The sequence below is a fragment of the Delphinapterus leucas genome, chromosome 4 (genome assembly GCF_059928025.1).
Source record: "Delphinapterus leucas isolate spDelLeu-1000000601 "Yukka" chromosome 4, BTC_Dleu_Yukka2, whole genome shotgun sequence".
In the NCBI taxonomy this organism is placed as follows: domain Eukaryota; kingdom Metazoa; phylum Chordata; class Mammalia; order Artiodactyla; family Monodontidae; genus Delphinapterus; species Delphinapterus leucas.
In genome coordinates this window covers 31464987-31490521 of record NC_143132.1, presented here as the reverse complement: position 1 = coordinate 31490521, position 25535 = coordinate 31464987, and the positions used below count along the sequence as shown (strand labels likewise).

Here is a 25535-nt window from a genome sequence, read left to right as displayed (position 1 = left end):
ATAGGTTGAGACAATAATGTTAGGTAAATACACATTCAGAAGTATAAAATTGTCTTAGTGGATTGATACCTAAATTAATTGGAAATTATGCTTTATTATTAATGATGCATTTTGCCCCAAAGTATTTTGTCTGATATTAATATTTTATATTAATACCATCCTTACTTGATTAATGATTACTTACTATATTTGTACAAAATTTTTACTTTCAATTTTTTTCTCTCTTATTATAATGCTTAGGTGTAAATCTATATGTAGATGTATCAACAGGTATGTACAAATAACCTATACCCAAATTTTGGTTATATCTATTTGTAGAAACTCTATGTTTTAATGGGTATATCTAAGTTTTTTACATTAATTGTGATACTGATATTTTTGACATTATACTTATATTTTAAAAATCTACTGTGCTTTTCCTTTAATATCTTTTTTCTGATTTTTTTACCTTCTAGTATATTGATAGGGTTTTTAAATTCTTTTTACTTTTCTATTATCTTAGACTATATATTCATTATACTTCTGTTATTCCTGTTTACTTTAAATTTATAGCTTGCCTAATTTATTTTATCAATTGTTGCCAGAATTTATTATCTCAAATTTTCTTACCTCTACGCTTTTATTATTATTTTCTATTCTACATTTTAAAATCCCCCCAAACTACTATTACCTTTATTATTTACAGTTATTATTGTTATTTATAATTGATGTCTTCTAAAAACATAACAACACAGTAATTTCCTTGCATGCTATTGCTTTTTCCAACAACTTTTCAACTCTGGGTTGTTTCCTTCTTTCTTATTAGCCTATCTTAGTATTATAGACGTTCTTTTGGCAAGGGTTAAGGATGATAAATTTTAAAAATCTGTCTGAATATGACTCTTAAACAATAGTTTGGGTGTATTATTCATGGATGACATTTATTTTCTCTCAACTTGATAAGATATTATTCTATTGTTTTCTGATGTCAGTCTTGCTAACGTGAAGTCTTCTGTACATTGAATAGTTATTCCTTTGTCTGCAATTTGTCTTTTCTGTTTTTCTTGCTGCTTTCAATATTTCCTCTTTGTCTTTTAGCTTCTTCAGTTTCATCATAATTTACTATGGTGGTGAGTCTTAGTGTGCTTTCTCTACCTGAAGAGCAATGGCTTTCTTCAATTGCGAAAAATGCTCAACCTTTATCACTTCAAATTTTGCCTTTTCTCTCTTTCTCTAATTTCTTATTCCAAAATACCTGTAGATTTATTTTTGAGACCTCTTGTTGTGGTCTCAATATCTTTTACTTGTTCTCCTTTGTTTTTTGTTTCTTTACCTCTATAATGCTAACATTATATTGGAGGATAAAAATCTGGGGAAGGAGGAGTGAAGAAAAGATTAAAGTGAGCCAAGAAAGGAATGGGAGCAAATGCTAGATAAGGCATTACTGAGCTGTCCACAGCGTTGCAAACAAAACAGAGCTGGTGCTTAGTCACACATAATCTCTCTAGAAAGCCTTTATGGAGCAATGCATTTAGAAGAGGACACTGGTGAAATGATTAAGAGAGAACAGTTTACTTGATGTCTTCTTCCTGTCTCCTCTCTCTAACTGATCAAAAGTCTTCTCCCAGGGGAAGATGTTCCTTGCAAATAGGTAGAGTTTCCACAGGTCCGTTCAGACCATGTGCTGCTGCGATAGGCTTTCCTTTTTCATTGGTGTTGTGTGCATGTCATCTTTGGTCTATGTGGTATGCATGACATCTTTAGCAGGTGGCAGGGATTTTTGACTATGACAGTGTAAGTCATCATTAGGGTTACTCATCCAGGAACTGAGGCAATCAACTGAGTCCTGAGTAGCAGAGAGGCCAAACTGAATGTGGGATATACATAAACTAAATCGGTAATAAGTGTGTGTTTATTTCATAAGCGTCCCATGTGTCCTAGATTCTGCAAATGTCCCCAAAGGAGGTTTTTGTATGGATTTCTGCGGTGGCCTGAGAGGTTCTAAACTAGTTTTTGTGTTAATTTCTTGGCTTGGGATTACAGCACCATGATAAAAATGAAAATTCAGTTTCAATACTTACGCTTAGAAGGAGTTAGGTGTTTTGTTTTTATTTTCCATAGGTGACTTTTTTCCCCCTACTTAGGCCCTAGGAAGAAATAAAAGTTTTTCCATTAACTTTTCAGTCTTTTTCTGGTTCTCTTTTCAGTATTGGAGCAACTTTTTTGCAATTTTAGTCTTTATGTACAAAAATAATTTTTGGCTATGATTGTCTTCTGATGGCATCCACTTATGGGTGTGAAAGACTAAACTTGAGTAAAAAAAATCACAGTAGCTACAACAGTGTGAGTTTCTGCTTATTGCTCCGGCTTTAAGGTTTTCTTCTTTAGCGTTGATACCTAAGGATTTACCTTTCCTTCTTTTGAGGTTGTTTATGAAATTAAACATTTTTTGATGTGTTTATCCACCATTCTGGTGTGTTTGTAAAAAAAAAAAAAGGGGGGGTTCCTATCAGTTCAGTCCGTTATTTTTCTATATGTATTTCCATATATTTCTGCTACATTTTGAAGTGCCAATCATTACTCATAATGCCATGTGGTAAAAAGAAGGAAAGACAAATGATATGAGACTGTTTAAGGGAGAGGAACTAATCCAGTGGGTAAGAATGGCTGTAGGAAAGTTAATGTGGTTGGTGTATTGAGGGCAGATTATAAATGATAATGCTAGAGCTAGATGTGGTCCAGCAGACAGAAGGGCATGTTAAGAATTGTGTTTACCCCAAGAGTAATGGGATGGCAGTAAATAAAGGAGTAAAGCAATCTTTACATTTTTAACTGTAACTCTGACTTCAGTGTTAATGAAGTGGTGGCCAGAGTAGATGAATGTGGGAAACCACTTAGAAGACCATTAAATGGCTGATAACTGATCAAACAGGGAATAATCCACTGAAAGAAGAAAGTACAATAATTATTTCCTATTGCTGGCCACATTCACAGCCAGTTGTAGCAACTATAATAGTGACTGAGCACCCACTGCCCTCCACATTACTACAATGACTACATTCTCTACATTACTACTGCACTTACTGTATTACTACTGCCTGACTCCAACCTTGTCTGCCTGAAGATGATCTACCATGCTGCAGCCAGAGCAATTGCTCTAAAATGCGAAATGGACCATAGCACTCCCTGACTGTAAACTTTTCCATGGCTTCCCACTGATCTCAAAAGTCCAAACTCTTGAGGTGCGCAAGGTGTACAAAAGGGCTGTACAAACCCATTGCAGCTGACCTTTATTTTCCTTTTCAGATTAAATTCTTTTTTATTTATTTATTTATATTTATTTAAAAAAAATTTTTGGCCGTACCACGTGTCATGCGTGATCTTAGCTCCCCAACCTGGGATCGAATCCACACCCCCTACAGTGGAAGCTGGGAGTGTTAACCACCGGACTGCCAGGCAAGTCTCTCTTCAGATTAAATTCTATCCACTCATATCAAACTCTGAGATCCAGCCAGAGTGAAGGATTTCAGTCCCGCAAACAAGCCACATGCTCTTTTACCTCTCGAACTTTAGACATGACCTTTATTTTGCCTCCGAATACCTCTGATGACATTCCCTTTTGTCTGCTCTAACCCCCATCACACGTGAAAACATATTTCACCTGGCAGAGGGTCGTTAACTTTCAGATCGCAGGTTTTACATCACTCGTCAACTCTTCTAGAAAGAGACTAGGTCTGAGGTTGGTGGCCTCAGGTCATTTCAGTTATCATCATTTGATTCTTATTGCTTCCTTACTCTTGGAAACTGCCACTAGATTCTCTCTGAGGAGCAATATTATCAATACTTTCTTGTTCTCAGCTGTATTCCCAGAACCAAGCATGGTACCTGAAGTGCCTGAAAAATACTTGTTGAGCTAATGAGGAAATGAATGACTGAATGTTTGACTAAATGAACAGATTTAGGTATTTTATGGTATCTACCCCACAACAGTATTCTCTTAAAACTTTGTCAATTAGGAACTATATAATCACAACAAATGATTTATTCACAGTTTCTCAGAGAAGCCCTCATAATTGGTGGCTGAAATATATGTGGGTTCTCACCTGATTTATTTTTTTTCCCTGATGGAACTATGGAAAGGAAGAAGAGGTATTTTTAACCATAGGTCAACATGTAATCTCCAAAAGTATTAAAAAAATGAGAGCGAGAGATTCTCTAGACCCAGGTTTACGTTCCTGTTATTTAGTTTCATGTCTTGAGATAAATATATTTGAGGTTTCTGCCTTATACAACTTTGGTTCTGGATCAGGTTTTAGGAGACTGTTGGTTCTACCTGGGATATACTCATCTTCACTTGGGACCTTTGGGTGAAGTTAGGGATTATTCAGTCTGAGCATTTGATCCTACTTGCTGCCTACATCAACATTCTTTTCAGCATCTTCTTTCCTAAATCTTGTGACATGATTCAGCTATGATAGATTCTGTTGGTACTTGATATTGCCATTGTTCTCCAGTGATTTTAGAAACCCCTGATGCCCTTTGGAATATCTGAAAACAAATATAATAGCTTGTCAAGGGAATCTGACCAGACCCTGAGGTCAGATTGAGATATAATTAGGAAAAAATAAATAGATTAGCCCTAATTATCTGAATAGTTCAATGTCCCCTGCCTATTATTCATATCTCCTTGTCTCTGTTTATTTTAGCTTTAGTCTTATGTTTATTCTGTTAACATATTACATCTTTAAAACCTGCAGATTTTATAACTCTTTGCTTTATAGCTTTGCCTCCTTAAAAAAAGTCTCATTTCTTATCTCCATATGATAAAATGTCTTTCTTTACTCATTTGTTTCTATAAAATTTTGTGGTAAAGATGAAAAAATGATTTCTTACTTTTATTTATGTCTCCATAATACAATTTATTTTGAAATTCTTAGTAATAAAGTATGGTCCAAAAGTGTTTAGTGAACAAAGATATTTGAAGGTTTCACAGTAATAGAAAACAGAGGGAGCATTTAAATAATATGAGTAAACTTTCTCATGAAGTATGACATCATTCTGAATTAATTTCTTGATTTATTTTGATTTATACAAATTGTCCAAATATGAAGTGCTTGTAGAGTTCAAGACAGATGTGAATAAATTCTAAATAATTCTTTATGTAAAGCTGCACCTTCAAAGAGAGCACTTATTATTCACTAATGTGGATGGATTTTGATATAACTTCCAATAAACTTAATCACTCAAAAGGAAAATCTATAATTTTCTTCCATATGAAAAAAGTTACTACCAACATTGTAATGTCAGTGGAAGCACTGTATCAATATAAGGACATATCTGACACAGAGTAGGTGCTCTAAATATAGTACCTAGTTTTAATGCTTCATAATCTTTTACAATAACAATTCATTGTAAAATTGTTTTGTGATTATATTAAGCCCTTTTGTCAATTTGTTGAATCTGTATCTTTTTATTTCAGAAAATAAAGATACTTATTACTTTTTTTTTTTTTTTTTGCGGTATGCGAGCCCCTCCCTGTTGTGGCCCCTCCCGTTGCGGAGCACAGGGCCCAGACACGCAGGCCCAGCGGCCATGGCTCACGGGCCCAGCCGCTCCGCGGCACGTGGGATCCCCCCGGACTGGGGCACGAACCCGTGTCCCCTGCATCGGCAGGCGGACTCCCAACCACTGCGCCACCAGGGAAGCCCACTTATGAGTATTTTAAATGAAAATAGAAGTTGCATCTACTAGAGAAAATCTAAATCTGTTTAAGAAAAAAAAAAAGAGGCTCCTTTATCCTCGTGCTACTCGTGATTATTACTTTTAACATGGTGACATATTTCTCTTCTATTACTTTTGATGTTTAACACAATTAATATTTACTTTTTCCAGGGCTTCCCTGGTGGCGCAGTGGTTGGGAGTCCGCCTGCCGATTCAGGGGACGCGGGCTCGTGCCCGGTCTGGGAGGATCCCACATGCCGCGGAGCGGCTGGGCCCGTGAGCCATGGCCGCTGGGCCTGCGCGTCTGGAGCCTGTGCTCCGTGGCGGGAGAGGCCACAGCGGTGAGAGGCCCGCGTACCGTAACAAAAAAAAAAAAAAAAAATTACTTTTTTCAAGAAAACCCCAACTGTTTTTGCATCTTTTAGTAGATGAACTTTAGAATTAAGAGTTTCAGTTTCCGACAAGGATTTTAATTGGGAAGACATTTAATTTAAAAGTTAATTTTGGGAAAAGTGATATCCTCACACTGTTGATCCTTCCCTTTCCAGGATATATCTTTTCAGTTTTTTTCAATCCTTTTTTTTTTTTTTTTTTTTTTTTTTTGCGGTACGCGGGCCTCTCACTGTTGTGGCCTCTCCCGTTGCAGAGCACAGGCTCCGGACGCACAGGCCCAGCGGCCATGGCTCACGGGCCCAGCCGCTCCGCGGCATGTGGGATCTTCCCGGACTGGGGCACGAACCCGTGTCCCCCTGCATCGGCAGGCGGACTCTCAACCACTGCGCCACCAGGGAAGCCCTAGGTACCATTTTTAAGAGCCAAATTCTATTCTAGTTCATAAATGAACTAGAATTTATTGAATCATTAGCTTTGTATTATCGATGAAAAAATTAATCAGTTGATCCAAGAAAGAAATGGAAAATTTTATTTGAGACAAGTTGAAGGTTATAACCCGAGAACAGACTGTCAGATAGCTCTGAGAACTTTTCCACCCATTAGAGGTCAAAGCACAGATATAAGTTTTTGAGACAGAGGGCTGTACATTAAATGATATATTATTGATTGTTTACACAATCCAGATCTATACATACAAAGCAAGTAGTGGGTAATGGGCCATCATGGCTCTTACAAGATTAAGAAGAATGGTTATTTCCCAAGGAGTTATCGTGACGCTAGGAGAATGTTGCTCTTTATGGTTGAGCAGGTATTTCTGTTGAAGGGGAGGTTTGGTGGATCCATAGTACAGATACACAATGCACAGTAGAGGGAGGAGAGGAGGCCAAAAGGAAGACAAAATTTTTATGTTTAAATTTTCCTCAACTTGCCTTAGAATATAAATTTTTTTTGTTGTTTTTTGGGTTTTTTTATTATTTATTTAAAAAATTTTTTTTAACATCTTCATTGGAGTATAATTGCTTTGTAAAGCATTGTAATGGTGTGTTAGTTTCTGCTTTGTAACAAAGTGTATTAGTTATACATATACATATGTTCCCATATCTCTTCCCTCTTGCATCTCCCTCCCACCCTCCCTATCCCACCCCTCTAGGTGGTCACAAAGCAGCGAGCTGGTCTCCCTGTGCTATGCGGCTGCTTCCCACTAGCTATCTATTTTATGTTTGATAGTGTATATATACTCTCTCACTTTGTCACAGCTTACCCTTCCCCCTCCCCGTATCCTCAAGTCCATTCTCTAGTAGGTCAGTGTCTTTATTCCCGTCTTGCCCCTAGGTTCTTCATGACCATTTTTTTTTTTTTTTACTTAGATTCCATATATATGTGTTAGCATACGGTATTTGTTTTTCTCTTTCTGACTTAACTTCACTCTGTATGACAGACTCTAGGTCCATCCACCTCACTACAAATAACCCAATTTCATTTCTTTTTATGGCTGAGTAATATAAATTTTTATTTCATCAGTATTATGTATTTAGATTGTTCAAATAATTTATACTTATGAATGACACTGAGAAAAATGCAGACTGGCCTTCTCTGCAGTGTATATTTTTTTCTTTAAGTTTAACTCAGAGAAGTGGAAGTACGGAATCAAAAGATATGAGCAAATTAAAGGTCTAGCCTAGAAACAGTCATCCTCTCATCAGTGGCTGTGTATGAGAATACCTGTCTTGCTGCTTGCTCTCACATCACCATCGCCAGCATTGTGTTATTGAAAAGGAAAAGCACAACGAAATCTGCAGTTATAAGAATATGTATATCTGGATGCTAATTAGATAATTTCCACTCATATGACATCATGTCCATTCTGCATAATTTTATCCCATAGTACTTATAGTGTTTCAGAAAATTCATCTGTTTTCATTGTTTCAGGATAAAAGTTTTAGTGATCTGAGACGATTGAACTAATTTTTTGGTGATTCACATTCTTGCAATTCAATCCCCCTTAAATTCTTTCATTATAAGGACAAAAAATATTTAATGTAAAAGAATGGGTAGCCCTTCCCACCTCTTAGACAATGAATAGGAATTTCATGTGTAAAGGCCCATATAGGAAGAAATGGAGTAAAAGTGCCATAGGCTAGAGGAAGGAGCAGAATGCACAGTTAGTTTGATGACAGAGACAAAGAGTGGAAAAGTACATAAAGTCTGAGGATGGCAGAGAAAAACAAGGGGGAAGCTAAGAGGTATTTCTAGGGATTATGATTCCTTCTCGGTATTTGACAAGTAAAGGATTTGATGCATGTTGAAATTATTTTTGATTGCATGGATTATGTTTTATGGTCCACAGCACCTCTATGAGACTGAACCACACCATTTTTTAAGCTTCTCACACACATTTTGATCGTGCCCAGCATGGCCATTATTAAATCCAAGATAACAAGTCCATTTTTTGCCAGCATTTTAATATTTACTCTTCACTCCTCAATTGTTCCTCTTTTCTTATCTACAGTAGGGATGCTTCCTTCAAATTCCCCATCAGGCAGGACAATGAAACATCTGTGGAGCACCAACCACGTGTAAGCTCTCGTGCTGGTGTTGCAACGGGAGACTATGAGGAATGTACTTAAGAGCCCTCAGTGGAGACAGACCCACGGTTGTAGAAAGCATGGCTATTTGCCCAGCTTGAATCTATTCCCCACTTTCTCGTTCATAACCAAACCTTGATTTGTTCAGATGTTGATGACAAACTACTCATCCCATTGCATTTTTGGAGAAACTGGATCCATCCTCAGTTCAAATGCTGTTTCATGATCTTTAAAAAAAAAAATCGACACATACGGGCCATTCTCCTGGTTATTGAAATCCTAGCTGTTCACACTTAGGGAAAGGACCACACTTCCCGAGTGAAGGAGAGGCTCCCTTCCATTAGATGTTAGTAATATTTTCATGTGCTGCTGAGAGCCTTTCTATGATCCCAAGGGAAACGTCTTAAGATGAAGCAAACAATATGCAGTCAAATGCTCTTGCCCTGAGCTATATCCCTGGAAGCCAAAAATGTGAACAGCAGAGCAAAGGGATGGAGAGAACTGAGTTCCTGATGATATCATTAAGCTACTGAATCAACAATCCATGGCATCTACCTTCCTCTTGACTTTCTGTTATGGGAGCTAATAACTTTGAAAACATTTTTAGTTGGACTTTCTGTTAGTTACAGTTGAAAGCATCCCAACTGATATAACAGTTAATAATTAAATAAGAAAGTTTTGATAATTATTACAGTATTTTCACCTGGAAGCCTTTATTTACTGCTATTTCAATATGTACTTTCTGGTGTGCATAATTTTTAGTGCACAGGGTAATATTAGTTTTCTTCCCAGACATGCTTGCATTTGTATTAGTAACAGATACTTTTTTGCAAAACTACCAACATCTTCCGCTCCTCTCCTTTTCCTCTACTTAAATGTTATGGTTTGAAAGTAAAATAAAACCTAAATGTTAATGTGAACAGATTTGAAAGACTGTGCTCTCTTCTATCTTAATGAAATTTGACTATAATATAGACTTTTGATAAATTGAAACTCTCTGATATTGTACAATGTATTAATGAATTTTTTAATAGTCAATTAATTTGTTGGAAAATTAACTTGGTGGAAAAATTTATTTTAATGTATGTGCAACTGCTTTGAATTTATAAAATCTAAGGGTTTGAGAGAACACGTTTGAATTTTTAATTACTGTTAATAGCATGAGAATCAGTGATTTTAAAATTATCAGGCTTCTCAATATCCCCTGTTGTTAATTTTTACTATAAAATATGAAAAAAAAGAGAACTCTGATAAGGTCAAATTGATTGTCACCAAAAAGGAAAGACTGAGTAAATGTTTCACATTTTGCAAAATAAAATTCAAAGTTACAAAATGCCTTGGCCTGAACATTTTATTTTGTAAAATGTAAAACATTCTTTGCTTGGTTGTTCCTTTTATGCAATAGATATATCATGTGGAGAGTCAAATAAAATCTTCAAATATGTAAAAACGAACATTAGAACACGTACTTTCCTTTTCATAACCTTGCGTTTCCACCCAGGAAATATTCAGCTTGATGCTCCTCCAGTAGAAATTTGCATTCAGGAATGAAGGCAAATGGGCCAGAGTTTAGGCAGGACTCTATGTCAGAGCAGTGACTGTATTTAGAGAGTAAGTACCTGGTAAGGTTATCTGATAATAAACTTGGATTTTAGGTGAGCAACCTCTAAATCTTATTCTTTGCTAGAACATGAAAAAGAAACACATGGTGAAGAGATTAGTTTCACACACTCAAAGGGCCATCTGGAAGGAAAACAGAAGATAATAATACGCGGATTCATGTGACAAACAAAAACTATATTTCTGGATTACAGTACAATGAGCAATCAAAGATGATTCTGAGGTATCTAGTCTGGGTGATGGGCTAAATCATCACAGCATAATCAGATGGAAGTAAATCAAAAAATAGTTTTTAAAAAGGAAGAAGGAGGATGTTATTTGTGGGGTTTTCAACATCCTCATGAAAACCATTACTTCATATATTTTGTACATTTGTGTGTGTGAGGGTGGGTTGCTCAGGTGGAAAATTTAGGGCCCCTGCCTTATCTCTCATGTTCACTACTGTATGCCCGGTGCCTAGAAAAGTGCATGGGACAGAGTAAATACTCCATATACTTGGATGTGTGAATAAATATAATATAAAAGTAGTATATGTGATGATGTCAAATCTTTTTCTGTTATAATACCTATTATGGATGACATTCACAAGGGCACTACCTTGCTGTGGATATATGCTTATATTGTCATTCAAAAAATATGTTCAGGAAAGTAAAACACTACAATAATGTGTGATCACAGGAATCATTAACAGCACAGTGTCTTGGCAAAGATAAGAGAGTCTTCCAATTATGTATAAATATCTAGTGCTCCTTGTAACCCTATTTTATTCAATAAAAAATGTATGTGATGTTTTATAAAAAGAACTTTAAATTCATTCGATTTTACTTAAAAATAATTTGCATCCTTGATTATTAGCAGACATGATTTTCTGCACACTTCACAATCTCAGAATGTTGCAGCTGAGCTATACATTTGCATAATATGTATAACAGTGCGGCTTAGCTTTCCTTTCTCAAATGTGAGCTCTAGACCCATGAATTGCATTTGAATTAGTGGGATTCATGATTTTATTTTAGTGCCTGACAATGACTTGGTTTAATAATCTTTACCTCAAGAGTTGATGGTTCTCAAATTATAATCCAAATGTTTTGACCTTACCATCACTGCAAATATGTATGAAATGTAAGGAGAATTTAGCCCTCAATTTTCTGATTCATTTACTCATCAAACTATCTTATTAAAGCCACTTCATATTCAGGAAACTTCTTAGCAAATTATTTCCAGCTTATTTCATAGTCCCAGGAAGTTGACACTTATTAACCCAAGCTAAATCCCCGTAGATTCTCCTCTGTGTATAATTCAGAGCTCACACAGATTTTACGTTGCTACAAGTAAAGGGGTGGTGGATCTTCAAATCCTCCCTGAAACATTTATTGTAAGCAACTCAAACCAAATTTCTACCAGCTATTCACTCCCAATCTCCCACCCCCTCCACACATTTAAAGGAATAATTTTCAATCTCTTGCTGTTTCTGGAACTGTGTTCCCTAATATTTATCTGAATTTTACCACTGTATATGGTTTCTTTAAAACCCAGTATACTCTGTTTTTTAATATTCTTTTGTTATTGGTGATGTTTCCTCTTTTCCTTACAAAACAGTATAGCTCTCCTCTTTTTATTTTTTCTTAAAAAGAGACTCTAGGCCTTGATTTGTCCAATATAGATAAAAAATCATAACAATTTCCATGAGATCCCCAAAAAAGGGCACCTATACACACAAAGGAATTTGATTCAACCAGTGCCAGGGGAAAATAACTAAAGCCCACTTGACAACATGTTCAATCCAGATTGACAATCATATGACCAAAATAAATGAAAGAAAATGAAAGACATATTCTGGGTCATTGGACTAAGGTGACCTGGAAGGAAGTGGAGGTATAAATTTGTGTACAAAGATGTGAAAGCATAATTTTATGAAGTGGAAATCTATAGGATTTTTATGTAAATTCTGTAGGAAATAGGAGAGGGATGAAATGAGACAACCACAGTCAACTCTCAATTTACTAAGGTATTATGAGGGGTGAGGTTGTGGTTTGCCTGAAATCAATTGTAAATAGACCAGCTAAGCTCTCGGCATATACTGGCTAACCAGTAATGTTATAAACTGCTAGCAATAAAAATGACAGAACATGCCTTCTTGAAATATTTTGGAGATATGGCAATTTTAGACAAAAACAAAAGAGTGAAATGTTGAATAAGAGAACTTCAGTTGTGTTTTGTAATAGTTAGAGTAATCTTGTTCTTAATCATATGCCAGAGAACACAGTCTGGTGTTTGGACTATGGGGTTGTCCATAAAGGCACAGAGTCTGAGATTCCTTTGCCAGTGGAAGTAGGATGATGGGTTCTTTTCCTCTCCATAGATCTACTCATTTTGGCTCTTGCCCTACTTTTATTGAGGTGTAATTACATATGATAAATGCACAGATCTTAAAAGGACAGTTTATACATTTTGACAAATGAATATTCCCATTTAATCTACACTCCCATCAAAATATAGAACATTTCTATCATTCTAGAATGTTCTCTCAAACTCACTTCCTATAAGTCCCCTACTCTGCTCCCCCATTCAAACTTAATTACTGTTCTTATTTCTATATCTATTGACTTACTTTGCCTTTTTCTGAACTTCATATAAATGGAAGTATACAGTATGTGCTTATGTTGTCTGTCTACTTTTGCTCAGCGTAATCTGATGAGGTTCATCCAGGTATACCAATTGTTCACTCTTTTTTTTTTTTGCTGAGTAGTAGTCTATTATATGACTATACCATAATAGTTTATCCATTCTCCTGCTAATGGGCATTGGATTATTTCCGGTTTGTTGTTACTACTGTGAACATCTACGTGCATGCCTTCTTTGAGAGCTCTTACCTTTTAAGATTTAAAAAAAAAAAAAAAAAAGTCCCCTTGCTAATAGGTTGAACAATGGCCACACAAAGATAGCAAGTACTAATCACTGGAACTTGCAAGTGTTACATTATTTGGAAAAAGGGTCTTTGCAAATGTAACTACATTAAAAATTTTGAGATGAGAAGATTCCCCTGTATTACCCCAGTGGGACCTAAATATATACCTTATAAGAGAAAAGCAAAGGGAATTTTAAGGGATACAGAGAAGAGGAGGTGGCAATATATGTCCATGGAGGCAGAGACTAGAGTGATGATGGCCACAGCCAAGGAACGCCTGGAACCACCAGCATCTGGGAGGTAAATAACAGATTCTCCCATAGAGCCCTGTGAGGGAGAGTAGCCCTGTTAGATTTAGGATTTCTAGCCTGCAGAACTGTGGAAGAATATATTTCTGTTATTTGAAGCCATCAAGTTTGTGGTAATTTGTTATAGCAGCCATGGGAAACTCATATACACTTCCTGGTCTTTCCAGCCTTGCTGGCTTTTGATTTGAAATTGGGGATATTGTTTGAGGAAAGAGCTATGCCTTTTCATACACATTCTCAACTTTAACTCTTGAATTTCATTCCTGGATAACGAAAATTAATTATACTGATACTAAATATACCTAGAAAACTTGAGTGACCACATGACTTGTTTTTATAAGGAGGAAAAAAGTCTTGTCATAGTGCAAATTTTTCTTAACTCTACAGGTAGAATTAGATCATCCCAAGATCTAGAGAGAAAATGCTGGGATAAAAACATTACTGCAACACACTGAGGTAAAAGAAAATTTTTGGTAGAGACTCTTGTTCTCAGTAACCTGATATCCATGTTCTTCTACAACACACACCATTTTACTTAAGCAACTATTACCTTCTGACTTCTCACCAAAATACTTCTATTAGGTTTATTGGGAGACTCTGCAGAATGGCCACAGGTCTTTCATTTTATCATTAAACTCAATTCAACAACCCATAATTAAGCACATAGCATCTAAGATACGTGCATCTGAGTAGTGAAAAAGGTTGGTGTACAGATCAGAGAGATCCAGTGCCTAATCTCAAGTCGTTACCACTCAATAGTAAATGGATTTGTTATATAAATGGTACAGCTAGAAATATATATATATATATATATCAGATAACATTTTTACAAATGAAGAAAATTCTTCATCAAACATTATTAACAGTAATAAAAATGCTTTTTTAAAAGCTGTGTATTTCTATGATTTAGATTCAGGGAAAAAATGCTGTATTCGTCTACTTGGGCTGCCACAGTAAAATGCCATAGAATGGAGGCTTAAAAGAACAAAATTTATTTTCTCAAAGTTCTAGAGACTGGAAGTTCATTGACATGCCAGCAGGGCTGGTATTTGATAAGTACTCTCTCCTTAGGTTGCAGATGGCCACCTTCTTGCTGTGTCCTCACATGGTAGAGAGAGAGGGAGAGAGCTCTTTTTCTCTCTCTTCTTATAAGGCCATGGTCCTGTTGGGTTAGGTCTCCACCCTATGACCTCATTTAACTTTAAATTACTTCCTAAAGACCCAATCTCCAGACAAAATCGCATTGGGGGTTAGGGTTTCAACATATGAATTTGGTAGTAGGGGGGCACAATTCAGTCCATAATACAAGCTACAATATTCTCTAACTTGAAAAACATATACATACACACACACACAAACAAACACTCATACTTCCCTCATGACTCCTAATGCTTACGTCTCTTCAGGACTAAGCTCCTTCAAGCTCTATTTGTCATCATGCAATGTCTTCATTTCCTCTCCTCCCATCAACAGGAGGAGGCTGAAATCAGGCTTCCTATCTCACTACTCCAGTGATACTTTTCGGCAAATGACATCACTGATCTACCTGCCAAATTCAATTGTCATTTTTAAAAAATCCTCTTTTTGTTGTTCTTCTACTACATTTGACACTGCTGCCTTTTTCAACTTGAAAATTTCTTCCTTTGGCTTCCATGAAATCATTGAGGTTAGAATAATTAAGTAGTCTATTATTTGTCCATAATATGAACTCAGAAAATGTTTGTATAAAAGAATTGGTAAATTATTTTCCTAATTGTATTAGTTTATAGCTTCTATACATAGTATGGCATGTTTCCAAGTATGAGCATATAATAAAATTCATGTACACATTAGTATATAGAAGAGATCATTTGATAATTTCAATTTACCTTGTTGTTTTTCTCCTAACTATACTTACAAAAATATTTTCTATAAGCCAATAGTACCCCAATTATATACAACACAATTATTTCCTATATCATCTCTTCAAGAATGAGATTTTAGAGACAATGTTTACTAAACTTATGTTATAAATTAATGATTTTTAACAAAATCACTTATTTTTTATGCGGGGTAAAAAGGTTGACAACACTTCACATTTAATCCCTTATTATTTGCAAAGTTATATTTCTGTTAAAATCATGAAGGTTTATTCCAGCTGAGGTTTCATGCTGCTTTGTTACTTTTTATTGTATTACATTAGTATGGCTTATTATTCATACTCTTTTGAATCCAACTATTTTCTAAGTGGTCTACGTATTTCAAATAGTATTACTTCAGTTTCTTTTGCATTCTATTTATATCCTCAATCTAAGATAACCTTTAAAATATTATAAATGTCTAAATCTCTGTAACCCAAAGATGAAAGGCATTTTTAAATCTTGATCTTCATACTTTCTTTTTCTATGATTCTATATTTTAATTAATTTTTTAAAAATCTTGAAAAAAAATTTAAATTGCAAAATACTATATTTTCAACTAAATAACTTTATGTTAAGAATTTTAATAAGTTTAAGATTATCTCCCCAAAGTTGTCTGGGTAAATTTCCAGAAGATATGGACTCCAGATATAGGATGAGGGTTTGAGAACCACTCCATTTCTGAAAAAAGTACATATAGTGCAGGTTACCCAAACCCCTAATGTTTCAGTTTCTCTGATGTAGTCTGGATAGAATGCTGGACAAACTTTGTTTAAAAATTGTGAAATATATATAAAAGAGATGAGTAAACATATACATGTATGTGTACAGTTTAACAATCAATAATTAAATAATCCTCAAATTCTTAGCCATCAAATTAAAAAAGAAAACATCACCAGTATATTAAACTGCCACTCTGTGTAATATGCTGTCCCTTTCCTATTTTCCAGACAAACGGTTATGCATAATTTGGGTTAATGATTCATTTGTTTTTTTCCAACATAATCCTGTTGGATTTTCTCCTAAAGAAAAAGAAAGATAAGAAATGGTAGTTCAACCCAAGACAGGGATGAAGGGAGTTCCCAGGAAATTAGAGAAAAGAAATATCAGTAAAACACTCATGCATCAAGGCAGAAAATCAACCAATTCAAATAGGAGTAGAAGGATGGAGGTTTTAAGAAATAATATCTCCAAGAAAAAAAACAATGGATCAATTCATGGGGGAACTGAAGGCGTTTAAACTTCTGACAAAGATTTAGAGAATGAATAAGAAGACTAAGTATGTGAAAATTAATGCAGTTATCAACTCCAACAAAGGAATTATAAAATAAATATACTATATAGATATCTGTAAATAACATTTACAAAGATGAAATAATACAAATCCCAATTATTATTCAGAAAAAATAATGATGCAATACATTTGGTAAGATGTGGGACCTGTGGGATTTTATGCGCTTATGTGTCTGCACATTTGTGTATGTGTGTTTGTGCATAAAATGTGGACCGTGAATGAGAGCTGAAACCTTGTCCACCCTATTAGTAAGTCAATAAATTGGAGGTTAAAAGAAGAAAAAGCACTAAAAATATTAGTTATCAATATCTAAATATTATAAAACACAGCTAAAGTTTGAAAATAACATTAAAAAACAAGAACACGTTCAATTATCAATATCTATAAAATATTGGTAGAACCAGCTAAAGTTTTAAAAATATTTTTCTCTCTAGAGGAATCATGAAGGATAACTATTTAACATTTAAAACTACATCTAAGGATTCCACAAAAATATATTTGCTAAAATGTTATCATAAAATAAATATATTTATATGCATATTCCAATGTTATTTTTGTTGAGATACTGATGAGTAAATGTAAACTGCTGGCTGTCATGAGTGGAAATGATTTGTTTCTCTAGACCAGTTTTTGTCCATCGACAGAATAATTAAAATAATTTGGGGCTTTAACTTTCTGATTTATTTTCTTTGAAATGAAATTCCCAGTAAAGACAGTTATTATACACTATCTATAGTCTTTACATCATTTTATGAAAAAATTTGTGTTAATGGTAATGTTACTGACACTACACTATAGAAATAGAAGTGTTTGCCGTAATATTTTCTATTCATTTTTTTCTTTAATAGCCCGTCCTTACCTTCCTACATTCGAAGAACCAAGTATTTGCTACCAGTTCTCCATAGGGTAGAAACAGAAGTAGAACCCCAATTCGAATTCTTTTTCATCCTAAATTATGACCTACTGCCTTCCTATACTACTCAGAGGTTCATAAAAAGGGATTAAAATTATAACATTTTTGATATAATAACTTTTGATGAAACTAATACTTATAGTTTCTTAAGAAAGTATTTTCTTCTAAGTTAATCACTTCTGGGCAACTGGCTATAGCATTTATATTTAGTCCCTTCGTACCCTCTAGAATTAGATTGGTTTACCCTTTAGAAAAAAATTGTATTTTACAGCAGTGATTCAAAATGATCCTTATTAAATTCTAAAATATTTCTGTTAGGTCAGTGTATCTGTAGTTATTAAAGTCATATTTTTTTATTGCCTCCACAGCACACCCAAGATGCAACCAAAGATATAAGTGGTTTTCCACTAAAATGCTGTTAATTATTTTCACAAATTTGATGACAAAATAATCCAAATGTAAACAGTAAATACAATTATCCTAACTTTTCTCCTTCTTATGGAATATTTAAAATCCTTACTTAATTAAAAAATATTTGAAGCCCCAAAATTTATTGTAATTTGGAGTTAGAAAATATCCCATTAACTAGATGAATAGGTCTGTTCTCACTATTGATCTCTTTTGCTTTGAATAAATAAAAAACAAAGGCATCTGCTTATATCCACCCAAAGCTTTGCGTGACTTCTAAGTACTGAATTATGTATTTCATATAAATGGATTTTTCTTTTATGGCTTATTTTTCCAACATAATTCCCATCTGAATTCAATTTTCATGTAAGTGAGGAAACAGCTATCCTAGCTTAAGGTAGACAGCTACATAGGATAAAAAGGAAAATTAATGCATATTACTAATACAGATGAACAAACATCTCATCTAAATTTGGATTAATATACCGGGAAATTGCTCACTCATGGAGTTTATGAATGTGGCAATCAAATGTGCTCAAAATGCACAATACTATAACAGAAAGTCTTGCAAAATAAAAGCATGTTCAAGTATAGTTTAAATAAATCCATCATTATACAATAGGTTAAACAAGGGCAGTATACAATTTTAGTAGGGCATTCTTATTTTCTGAGAACAGTATTATTAATAGAAATCAATTGTGCTTATTCTCTAAAATATCTTTTTTGTTCTACTGTAAAATAAAATGTTCTGGTGTAAATAAACTACAGGTTTATAAAGTATGGCATTTTAAAATATTCTTATATATTTCAAACTCAAAATGTCTTACCAATTGCAGAGTAAACAAGTGAATATAATTTATAAAAATGATTTTTATCTTTGATATAACTTATGTCCATGTGCTTTTCTCTTAGTTCCCAGGTACATCGTTTTCACATCTGATAGGACAATATTTATACTCACATATTTTAACATCACAATATTTACAATACAATTGAACTATAATAAAGTGTCAATTTCCTTGTAATATAGGTTGCTAGTACTGCTAAATCTATCACTAAATTTATTCCTTTTTCTTTATTCAAAATTTACGTAACTACCCCATTACATATAGGTTTAATCAATTTTTAAGATTATTGGCAAAATCAATATAACATTCCATTTTTTGGCCATATACAAATCCCCTTTATATCTTTATATATTTTTATTATATACTGTTAAATCTTTATTGTTATCTTTAAATATTAAAAAGAGGTAATAAACAAGTAAAAATAAATTATTTTCAATAAAATTTTACACGTTAAATATATTTCTAGTGCATCAGTCACAGAAATGATGCCTAGAGATGTGTATCTAGCATCACTGCTACTAAGTAAACTACAAAGTAAACTGCATAATCTCACTATATTGTGTGCATAAACGTTACAGGTAAGTGGATGCTTTGTTATTCAGAGAGAACATAAACTTCTTTAACCTTTATAACAGATGTTTAAGTATGGATTTCAGAAAGGCAATTTTGCTACATTAAGGAGACAATCTAATAAGCAAAATAATGCAGAATGTTTAAGAAATACTCTTCTTTTGAAAATGGAAAATCAGTTCTATAAAACTTGAAGGTTTATTTGATCTATGTCTCCTGTTTTTTATACGGAATGAGTTGTTCTGGTATAATGCTAAGAATGGTTTATGCTAACTTTATGAAGGTATCGTGGGAAAGTTAAACTGCAGTTCATGTATAAAATGTTCATTATGAAATGAAAAAAAATCCCTTCTTGTTATTTGTAAGTAAGTTTTTATATTTTTTAATCATTTTAAAGATAGCCTAAAGACTAACAATGTAAATAATACTAATAATTGACATTAATAGACATTATGTGTCAAGTATCAACAAGCACTTTGCATGAACTATTCAATTTAATTGATTATGGTTGTGTCTACCCAACAACGATAGCTAAAAATTCTAGTGCATAGAAAAGATGACTCACAAATTTTCAGATACTTGGAAAATTTATATGACTGTAATATATAGCCTATTTAATTGATTGTGCATGTACAGATGGTTAACTCTTTCTCCTTGGGGCTTCTAACATTTTTTAATAAAAACCAAAAAAATATTTAAGCACTCAGTCAATTGCAAAATCGTTGGGAAATGCTGTTTTGTTGTGACAGTAGAGTAAGTTCAAGCTACGATGCAACTCTCCTGCAATGATAGAAAAAAGTATAAAGAGTAAGAGCTAAAGTCAAACAGCTGTTATGAGTAATTTCATATATTCATGGTCCAGCTAGAGAACAGACAATTGGCATGAATACCTTTAAGATTAGAGAAAAATCCTATTTTTTATGACCATGGCATAAACTGAAAATATAAGATTCAGTCATGCTAGCTCAGTGCAGTTATCTTAGGTTTTTTTGTTTATGGTCTGTGGGTATTGGAGAAGGGGGTGAGGAATGAAGGCACGGGCAGCAGAGAAAGAAGATATAAGCACAGGAGTGCAGCTTTCAAATCCTCCTGATCGTGACACAGTAGTATGGATAAAAATAGATGTCTACTTTCATATGTAAATATTCATTAAGTTGAGATTAAAAAATAAATTGCAGGACCAATATTTAGTGAATGCTCAAAGAAGAAAAGCATCTGAGAGAGCCAGTATGTTGGGGAGGACTATAAAATCATTCTAAAACAGGGATCTGATCTTCACATTTCTAACCCAGGATTGAGAAATGTGTCATCACTTTCATCTATTGGACTGCAAGGTTTATGTAAATAAGCTTGGAAACAATAGCAACGAGACTGAATTGGAATGGACATTTGGATATAATAGGTCTCACAAAGTGTGTGGGTTGCTAGAATCCCTCCTCCCTCCTGGGAGGATCTTGGAGTGGCAACTTTCGGATGCTGACAGAATGAGATGAAAAATCACTTTGTGGACACTGTGTTTCCAACAAGCAGAATTGAGGTCCAACTTCTTGGAATCTTGCACTTTGAGATGATGTAGAAATCTTATCAGGCTGCATACCCCTAAGAAGGAGGAGCCTCTCTCACGATTGGAGGAGGTTTCTTTCTGAGACTAGGAAAAGACATCATTACCCCAGGAGAGAAATCATAAGTCATCCTGAACTTCTCTTACTGTCTTTGATGCTCTAGGCCAAATGAAAGGAAACAAGCCATCAGCTTTTAGAAAGAGTGGTATACAGGAAATAACTGTTTACTAGACCAGAGTGTATATTAAAAGTTCAAGTACTGGGGGAGACTTCTAAAGCTTGGTGCTTTATAAATTTGATTTAGCTGTTCTAATTTGTTTACTATCTCTTGTAACACTGCCCCATGAAAAGATATGATTCTCTAATGGTTTTGTAATGTATCATATGAGGCATGTAAAACCAAAGATTGTTACTCCTATTTGTTACTCTTAGATATGCCCTTAAGCAAGATTGGATTTTGACTTATAATTAGTTTTTCATATACTAATTAATAATGTACTTCTAAAACATGAAAAATAAATAACCAGCAGAGAGTGTTATGTGCTGATTTCAACTGTGAGCAAAAAGACTACACTAGCCTCCGAAACACTAGTAGTATGTTTTGCTTCCCTTTTAAATAAAAAATGTGAAAGTAGCTTGATTACCATCTCTGTAAATCTGAAATGTATATTTTCTGGCCATTTAAGTGAAAGTGGTTTTCTTTTTCTTCCATTACTGATGTTTATTTAGTCCTTCACATGATTCTTGCTGGTGCACGTTAGTTAGACAACTGCCTGGGTAGGTAGGTCCCTGTGGCATAATAACTGGATCTGAGGGTTCAGATGAAGTTTGTCCTCTCTCTGTTTTTGTCTCTGTCTTCTCTCTCTCTCTCTCAAAATATATTTTCCTTCTGTCATTTCCTTCTACTGTAGATAAAAATTCCATGCAAGAAGGTAAGTTGAAACTAGTTCCCACAACTTCTGTCCCTCATATGACCATGTCACCAACTCGAATAGAAAAGTCCCAGGGGAGACTGTGATTGGCGCACCTACATCTCATACCTTCCCCGTAAATCTGTGTAGCAGAAGATGGGTGAGATCTGATTAGTCAAGCTAGATCCTGAGTCCACACCTGTCATGGGATGGGATGCTGTATCTGACAGCACCACTACTCCCATCAGGACCAAAGCATTAAGGACGGGGTGGTCTTCAAAGGAAAGGATGCTAGACAAGCAATTTAAGTCCACCATGGTGTACACCAAGCCAGAATCATGAAATGCAGAGCAAGCCTACATACGTCAATATTAAAATAGTTGTTTACTTACCATATTAGTCAGGGTTCAGTCAGAAAATAACACCAGTTACTTTTGAACGTAGAGAATTAGTTAAACAGGTACTGGAAGATGTAAAAGGCAAAGGTAACACAGAGCTATTTCAGAGCTGGTAATTGCAAGAAGCAGCTAGAACCTCCATGTCTGGGGGACACCCCCCAAAAAGAGGGTGAAATTATTAGAACCTAGAAGGTTGGAGGGGTGTACCTGCAGTTCTGGGAGCCAGACCTCTGAGGAGAGAGTATTGGCCCACTAGAACTGGTGTCTGTGAGGGACCATGATGAGGTTCATTCCTGGATGTGAAAATGCAAACTGGAAACAGGTGCTAGATGCCACTCCGAGGGTGAAGAACATTTGCTGAAGGGACAATGAAAGGAAAAGAATGCAAAACAAGGAGGAGCAAGTCCTTTCTTCATCCTCCTTCTCCTCTCCTTCTAGTGGCCCCTGTTGGCAAAGCGTAACACGGTTCCTGCTGGCAAAGCAGAAATGTATTTCATAGAGTCCCAGCCTCAGCATGACAAAGAAGAGGCTAGAAGGGCAGATTTAAAGCTAAGGGACAACAGCTTAATAACTAGCATGTCAATGATGGCGGCATCAATTCTACATCAGCTGGAGAATATTTATGCACTAGCAATGGGGTTTTGTCTATCTACGGATACGCTAATAATTAGAAACATACACACCTAAGTGCAAGTTACTACCAGACATCTCCTGGGACTCAATCCAGTCTCACGACCCGCTGGGTACTTAAAACTTTGTAGTCTTACATCAAGTTCTTCTCTAGTTGGAGAGCTTTGGAATCGTAATCTACTTAGACCTTGGAGTGTGTTTATCACCCTTTCAGGGAAGGAGGTATCTGAAGCTTTTCTTTGGATTATGAATTCTGAACTGTCAGCTAAGAATATTGCTTGGATGCAGCCTATTTGAACGGAAACAATTTTTAGGTAGGTATTTTTTCCTTTAAATTTATTCTGAACTTAAAAAAAAAATGAAAACCAAAGTCTTTGAATTTTTTTAAAAAATCAGTTTTAATTCAGTTCTCTTTGTTTTCCTTCTTTTAAATTTTCTTATACTTCTACTCTCCTCATAGAACATCCCAAACATTGTTTTAGAAATACTAAAGCATTTAGTTGATTTTTTTAGTCAACCTTAAAATTCATGATAGATACAAGAAAAAATAGAAATTAGGATTTTATTATGATAAAGATGTCCTGAATTCCTTTAGGAGGACTGTAGCGATCTTGATAAGCCTGCATAAATGATTTGTTTTTGAAAATTCACTAAATAGCAGTGGAAAAGTTTAATGTGAAATCTCACCACAGCTAATTATATGTATTAGCTCTGTTGAGTAGTTTGCTAGCCCAGATAACCTTTAAACTTTGGCTGTAATGGTAATTTACTTAATGGAGGGTCTTAATAGATATATTGACACAAATGTACCTCCTTAGATTTACTGAGATTGGATTGGGAAGCTAGAAGACATGAGTGTGCTGTACACACATACTGACAGAAAACCATGTCATTTTAATGATTCATAATTTCTAATTAGCCATGATTATTCTGAGTGGTTGTGGATATACATTTTAATTGTATCACATACAGTAATTTCCAATTTCCGTGGAGACGCTGACGAAGTGAAAGTCGTACTGCAAAGTCATCATTTAAATATTTGAGAAATGGAAGGCTTTGAGAGGGATAAATATCCACAGCTTAATTGTAATTTCTATTGATCTCTGAAGTTAATTTTGTCCCTGTAATACAGATGGCTGTCTCCTTTCTCTTCCCTAGCTCAACGTCACGGTGGGGTTTTGGAATTGTGATGCTCTGTTCACAGTGGATGGAGAGAATCCTATACTTCCATCATGTATCCGGCTTTTCCAAAGACAAAAATGTAGTCAAAGTTGTAGAGGCAGGTCAGGCGGAGCAAGTGAACAAAATCTCGTTGTAGTTGGAGAGTTTAGTTTGAATTAGGACTGAGTGCTGCAGGCAGAAAGGCCTCACTGTGACACTCATATCTCACATGATTTTTAAATAGAATTATTTGGAGGGTACGTACTTAGTCAGATTTATCTTGTATTTACAGGCTTTAAAGTCCAAAGTGAAAGAAATGGTAGGTCTGCAAGCAAAAGACCTGTCTCTCAGTGGTTTCTGATGTGAGAAGAGGAAATAAAGCAAGTTAGCAGATGTGTATCTCCATGATGATTAAAACAACTTAAGGCTATTTGATGGCTTCTTCTAGATACAGGGATATTCTATGTATCTTCTAGGTCTTGGATTATATGGCACAGAAAAGCTGAAATAAGCATACCTAAGATAGCCTTCTTGGAAGTGGTGCTCACCTCTATTCATTTGGAGCCCAGAAACTGAACGCAATCATCAAGGAGTCTATCCCATTTCAACATCCATTTGTAATGACACACAGAGCATTTCTTAACTTGAGGTTTCATGAAGACAATGGGGAGGTTGGTTATGAACAAATATACCCACATTTAGATTGAGAAATGGGTGTAATTTATGGTAGAGTTAACCAAAACAAAAAATTCCTTGTCAAAACTATAAATGATATTCTGAGGATTTGATATAATCTTTCAACTTCTCCTCATCAATAAAATGGTGATAATACTTAGCAAGATATGACCAAGTGAATAAGCTCTGCCTCTGATTAATGAGATCTGGATTTCTTTTCTTATATTCTATTTGACTTAGTGTACCTTTCATGTTTGTCTTATGCAACAGCAACAGGCTTAATTACATAGTGCCCATATATGTATCCCAATTACTAATTGCAAAAAAAATGCTTGAAATTTATTTAAATTACTATAACATCACTAAGTAAAGTCGTTATAAATTTTGAAAAGTGCATAAATACATTTATATAGTTAACAAATGTATATTAATGCATAGATCCTCTATGTGCTATTATATTTACTTCAGATTACCAAAACATTCTTGTGCCTATTGCAATGAAAGGAAATATAAGTGAGAATGTACTTACTTAGCGCAGTGCTTGGCACATACTTATAATTCTATTTCTTATTATTACTAATAAATATATGTGTTCCCTAATAAATATTATAAATCGAATGAGGCATACATTACAATGATATATGTGATCCTTACCCCCTTGAAACTTATCGTTTAGCAGGAAAGTCAGCTAATTAAACAACAAAGCCAGTAAAGGTTAATAAATATTGTGATAGACCAAGTATAGGTTTTGTT

The 25535-nt window shown here is 34.8% G+C and overlaps 1 long non-coding RNA gene across 1 annotated transcript in view; it reads right to left on the bottom strand.

The window, feature by feature from the left end:
• The window catches only part of LOC149749292 (uncharacterized), a 61086-nt gene that overhangs the window by 23676 nt on the left and 11875 nt on the right, over positions 1–25535 (bottom strand). Inside the window, exon 2 of the long non-coding RNA XR_016392972.1 lies at positions 2061–2126. This is a non-coding gene — a long non-coding RNA (uncharacterized LOC149749292). The remainder of the gene's footprint in view (positions 1–2060; positions 2127–25535) is intronic.